General features: G+C 50.5%; 1 protein-coding gene across 1 annotated transcript in view; it reads left to right on the top strand.

Moving 5' to 3' along the window:
• Nucleotides 1-315: 315 nt before the first annotated feature.
• The window catches only part of Paqr5 (progestin and adipoQ receptor family member 5), a 72,898-nt gene continuing 67,120 nt past the window's right edge, over nucleotides 316-6,093 (top strand). The window contains exon 1 of the mRNA XM_031346314.1: nucleotides 316-451. The gene's annotated coding sequence lies outside the window, so the exon portion shown is untranslated. The remainder of the gene's footprint in view (nucleotides 452-6,093) is intronic.

The raw sequence follows: 6,093 nt of genomic DNA, 5'->3' as shown, positions 1-6,093 counted from the left end.
TCCTGTTCTTCAGCGAGCTGCAAGGTGGCCTATGGGCTCCCAGACCCCTGATAGGAGTAGCATAGAGTACCTACCAGAGAGTTCAGGATGCGAAAGAGAGAACCTTGTGCACCTCAGATTCCAGCTAAGGGACAGCTGAGGCTGAAGGGACGCGGGAGGCTTTGGAGGAGAGGAGGTCTTGGGTTCGGTGGGTGCGCGAGGCCTGACGAGGCCAGGGAGCTGGGAAGGGAGCCCATCGCTCGGCTCCTCCCAGAGGCCTCCCTGCCCCGCCCCGCCGGGACAGCCTGGGCGGGGACCCGAGACAGGAGGGCGCGCCGCGCCGGGTGCTCCAGGTGCAGTTCCCAGGCGCTTGAGGGCCCGCGGTGTCCTGTAAGGAGTAGCCCGTCTCTGATCCGCTCTTGCCGCGTCTCTACGCCCTATCCACTGGACGCCAGTGAGCCTCAGAATTCAGGTAACTGAGGGCGGAACTCCCGGCCAGTGTCCCCCACGGGTCCCCGTCCACACGCTCTTACTCTCTGCCGCTGAGCCAGGGAGCCCCGGGTGCTACTTGGAGATGGAACTTGAAAAGTTTGCTCTTGGACGGCGATGCATCAGGCAACTGCCAAGGCAGACATTTGCACTCGCGTACCCCGAGCCCACGTGAAGGAGGGGCGGCCTTTCCCCCAGCCTTTCTAAGTATACAGTTTTTCTCTTAATTAATCAACGAAGCAGACACCCTCCCCATCCTGACTCTCCATCCCTTTAAAAAAAATAAAAAATAAAAATCCTGGGATGGAAACTGACAGTTGGTAATTCTTAAGCCTTAGGGATGTTTATAAGTGTATTTCCCGCCTCCTCTCACCAGACGCACGCTATAAACCAGTCAGATAGTGTGCGGGTAAGGCAAAGTGGTACAGTTTTGTGCCCAAGGAGGCAGGTCTGCGCCCTGATAAAGAGGGTGCCCAGACACAGGAAGCTGCCTCTTTTTTCTTCTCTTCTCTTTTCGTTTTTCTTTTTTTTCTCTTATCTTTTCTCTTTTCTTTTCTTTTCTTTTCCTTTCCTTCCTTTCCTTTCTTTCTTCCTTCCCTTCCCTTCCCTTTCTCTTTCTTTCCCTGTCTCATTCTGTTTGGTCAGGCAGGGTTTTTCTTGCCGCCCATCCCAGCACTCTCAAACCCCAGGCCGAGGACCCTACACCCTGAGGTGGGTAGGCTGCAGCCTGCAGGAGCAGAGCACTGGAACCCACAAAATTCTTGATGGAAAGTAGAAAGTTATGCCTTCCCCCAGAGCCAGAGAGAAGAGAGGAGAGGCTGGGTGGATCCTAAAGCAGCCATCATGGCTGACATGGACACCCCCGATTTCACTTTTCCACGCGGGACAAGCCATGCAGGTGGTAGCTGAAGAAAGAAAGGCGACCCCAAAAGGTGAAAGCGCTCGACCTAAGCACAGTGGTGGGCCTCAGCCATGGTCTCTTAGACCAGGGGCTTCTGCATTGTAAGAGATGACTATATTTGTTTATTATTGTGCTTGGTAGTGAGATACATATGGAAGTCAGAAGACAACTTGCAGGTCCTTCTATCATGTGGGGCCTGAGGATTAAACCAGGTTGTCAGGCTTGGTAGCATGCACAACTCCCCACTGAGCCATTTTGCTAGTCCTTTCCTGCAGTCTGCTTATGCCCTTGACCAGCAGGGGCCTGTTGCTCCCTTGAAGTTCAGGAGTGCCCAAGGCAAGGGCACCTCCAAATAGAATTCAAATCCCCTTAGAAAAGTCTGCCAAGCCCCAGCCAGCCCCTTGTTAAGCTCTCTTGACAGCAGGAGGCAGGACCTGTGTCCCTTCTGTATCCATAGTACTTGGCACGGGGAAGAACATCGTGAGTTAACCAGAAGCAGGTGAGCGCAGTTCCAGCAGACAGGACTCTGTCCTTGAAGATCAGAGAGGACCTTTGAAAAGGAGTACCAGAAAACTGGGGACACACTCCCAGATGCCTTCCTTCACCCTCCACCCCTACTTGGAGCAACTTCTTTCTTAATCCAGTAAATAAAACTATAATCACTAATCCTACTTCTTGTAGGGCCAAGGAAGAGCAGGTGTTGGGTAAAGTGGGCAGCATGTCCTTTGCCTGAGCTTGACGTTGAGAGACTTTGGCCCTTCTCGTGGGCTTCCTTCCCACTCCTCAGAAGGTCTCATTTGGAAACATTAATGAGCGACCATTGCCTCTCTCCTGGATTCTTAACACCCTGCAGGGTTGCCAGGGATTGGGGAAGGAATTTGCTTTTCTTGCCTTAGTTTTTTTCTAGTGATAAAGTTTTATGAGCAAGTGGGTGCTCTGAAGGTATCGGTATGCTGCAGAGCAAATCCGACAGGAAACGTGTGGATATGTGTGTCTTATGGAGGCTTCTCTAGGTGAGCTTTATGTCTCCCTTGAGCAGTAACCACATTTTAGTGTTCCTCAGAGAGTAGACCCACCAGAGGCACATAGTAGCTTTGTAAGAAGAAGTTACTGGTGGAAAATAATCTCTACAGGAAGAAAATGTGCCAGAATTCATGACACCTGGAGAGCCTCGACTCCCTCTCTCCTTCTTTCTTCCCACATAAGGAGAGGAGCACCCTGCCATAGAAGCAAGAACCAGGAAAGGAGAGAGGAGGGGGGCCTCCCAGAACCCAGGCCAGGGCCTTCAAGCTGGTGGCCCCCAGAGTCACCTAGAGGGACAGTTCCATGAGCTGATGGCCTCTGCAAGGGCCAGTGTGTGTGTGTGTGTGTGTGTGTGTGTGTGTGTGTGTGTGTGTGTGTGTGTAGGGGGGTGTTCTAGGAGGAGCAAGCCCAGTTTCCAGAGGAGGGGTAGAGACTAAAATGAGCCGGGCTAAGCTAATAGGCCAGTCTGAGAAGTGCATCCGGAGGCTACGGGGAGCTCAGAGGCTCCCCTAGGCATTCAGGAATCCTGGAGGCAGGGCAGAGATGCCCATCCTCACACAGAAAGCGGTTTTTCTGCATGACCCTGGGAGCTTTGGCTTTTGCCCCAGCCCTGCCTTTGACCCCAGACAGCTCTGTTCATTGTCAGAGCTGGAATGCACCTGCTGAACCTTGGCGTTGGGTCAGAAAGTGTAGAAACCCAGCCTGAAGAATGTGTGACTTCCTGGCTTGTTGGGTTTACTGGGGAGGAAGAGTGGGCAGTCAGGGAGTTAATAAGGCGTCACAAGAAAGAATGAGTCAGGGTGGGCCTTCTCCTCTATCTGAGGCCATCGTAGACCTCCCTAGCTCTCTGCTGCCCTTGCCTCTAGCCACCCTCTGTGGGGAGAGTAATAAGGCCATGGCTGAGACCTGGTTTTCTGTCCCCTTGCATGTTGACTTTCTCCTACACATTCAGTGACTTTCCACCACAGTGGATGGAAAAGTACGCCTGTTGCAATGACTCAGGGTCCACTCTGCTGCCTAGCATCTGGCCCTCACTTGGAGGCAGTGTTGGATCTTTGGAGAAAGGGACTAGGAGATTGTTGTGAAATTTTGCAGGCTGGCAGAGGAGAGCCATTGCATGTAAGAGTTCCAATAGTTTCTCGTACTTGGGGAGAAGGATGGTGTTCCCCCAAAGTGGTGGCCCAATTTCATCCCCATCCCTGTGCTGTCTGCTAAGTTGGGTTTTAGTCTGAATATTCTCCTGCCTTCTGAACTTGACCAGGCTAAATCACCCAGAGCAGGCACTGAACTGTGGGTACTTGAGGAATGAGAGTTGCCTGAGCCTCAGGCAGGGCATTTGTCCCTTAAGGTCACCCCCCACCTTTGGTTAATTAGTAGCTCATAGCCAAGGTGCCCCTTGCAACTTGAAGAATTCAGTGGAAGCCTGTCAGAGACACAGAACCCAACCAACCCATAGCTTCTAGAGCCCAGAGCCTGAAATCCAGCAGACTCTAGCAGAAGTCACTAGCTGTGGCCTTGGCTTTGACTGGATTCCCAGTGTCTGAAGGCTGGCACACAGCTTCCTCAGGTTCTGGTCCTAACATTTTCCAGCTGGCATTGTGACATTGGTCCTGTCTCCTTCTGGGCCTTAGTTTCCTCTTCTGTCAGAGTACCTTGAATTCTATTAAGGCATCTCACCTTTAGCACCATTACCATTTGGAGGCAGAGAGGAGGGGACTGTCGTGTGTGACAGTGTGAGTATTTCCCTGTGCCCCTGGCCTCTATACAACATCACATCAACTGAGTCCCTTGAAAAGAATTATACACACACACACACACACACACAGAGAGAGAGAGAGAGAGAGAGAGAGAGACAGAGACAGAGACAGAGACAGAGACAGAGAGAGAGAAATATGTGTGTGTGTTATATATTCTCTGGATGTTTTGCCTGCATGTATCTTGGACCACTTGCATGCAGTACCCATAGAGACCAGAAGAGGTCATGGATCCCTTGAAACTGGAGTTACAGATGGCATGAGCCACCATGTAGGTGCTGAACACCAAACCCAGGTACTCTTGAAGAGCAGTCAGCACTCACACATGGAATCATATAAATATATAGCGCTTGGCTGCCTTTAAACACACAGCAATTTGCCTGCCTCTGCTTAGATTAAAGTCATGTAACACTATGCTGGGCTTCTGGGTCCTTTTTGACATCTGGGAATGCCTCTGGATATCACCAGATATGCCCTGGGCAGCATCGCCTCTGGTTGAGAAGGGTTGTGATATATCAGTGGTTTTCAGCCTTCCTGGTACTGTAACCCCTTAATACAACTCCCCATGTTGTAGTGACCCCCAACTGTAACATTATTACATTGCGACTTCATACTGTAATTTTGCTACTGTTATGAATTATAAATATTCGATATGCAGGATATCTGATGTGTAACCCCTGTGAAAGGGTCATTCGACTCCCCCAAAGGGGTTGAAGCCCACGAGTGAGAACAACTGTATTAGATGGTCTTTGAAGACCTCCCCTCCCCCAGAATTTCTCTTGGGACCAAAGGGCTTCCAGTTGGTCCTGTGAGTGTGCCTTGGGCATGCAGGAGACAGGACAAAGCGAAGGCAAGGCTGTTGGCCCGTATGCTGAGAACCAAGGCCTAGGTCCCTTTGCCTCTAGACCTTGAGTTACATAAAAAGGGGGTGGGGGTAGAAGGCAGGCCTGTGGTCTGGATCCCATATCAAGGTCAGCAACCTTCTGGTGTGGACAGCGTGGTGATGAATGCTCTGCCCTACTCCACATTCCCCTCTCTCCTCGCTCTGGGGAGGGATGCAGGAAGTGAATCAGTCCAGCAAGCTCACACTTCAACCAAACCACCCCGGCTGTGTTTTGGTTATTCCTCCATGTTAGCTGTTTATTAACTCTGCCCACAGACTCCCCCTCTGACCCTGTTGCTTACTGGAAGGACAGAAGATTTATTTTTGACAGGGTTAGGGTTGGGTGCTACGGTTGTTGACGAATCCTCAAAGGAAATCACAACTGCTTACAGTCTTCCAGAAGAAAGCCAGCTCTGGGCTGTGGGCTACACACTGGGAAGGCTGCAGAGACCCCTAATCCAAGGTCAGTCACTGCCCTGTGCAAGTGTACAGAGGAGGGCGTGGCCAGCAGTAAAGGTGTGGTCAGCCAGGTGTGTGCTGGAGGGAATGCTTCAGGAGGAAGTTCCTTCGGGGAGGAGATGGTGGTGGTGTTAAAAGCTCCACATGAGGGAGAGATGGAGGTAGGCATGGGGATAGTCTTGTTATTTGTCTCTTTGCTGTTGTGGTAAAACACATAGAATATAGAATTCTCATTTTGACAAAATATGAGTGTGTGTGTGTGTGTGTGTTCGTGTGCACATGTGTACATACATGAGCCATGCACACCTGTGGCAGCCAGAGGCTATCCTTAGCTGCTATTCTTCAGGCATCATATACCTAGTTTTTGAGGTAGGCATTCTTACTTTTATTTAGAATTAACTAAGTAGGCTATGCCCTCTCACATGGGATTATAGGTATGTGCCATCATACCTGCCTTTTTTTTTTAATTACATGGGTTCTGGGTATCGACCTCAGGTCCTTATGTCCACAAAGCAAGCTCCTTACTCACTAAGCTATCCCCCAAATCCTGTTTTGGAATGTATTAAAAGATATAATGAATTGCCAACAAGCACATTCGAATTATT

This window comes from Mastomys coucha, unplaced genomic scaffold (assembly GCF_008632895.1).
Source record: "Mastomys coucha isolate ucsf_1 unplaced genomic scaffold, UCSF_Mcou_1 pScaffold23, whole genome shotgun sequence".
Taxonomy (NCBI): Eukaryota; Metazoa; Chordata; class Mammalia; order Rodentia; family Muridae; genus Mastomys; species Mastomys coucha.
The sequence above is the reverse complement of the archived record's forward strand: the minus strand, read 5'-3'. Positions and strand labels throughout refer to the sequence as shown.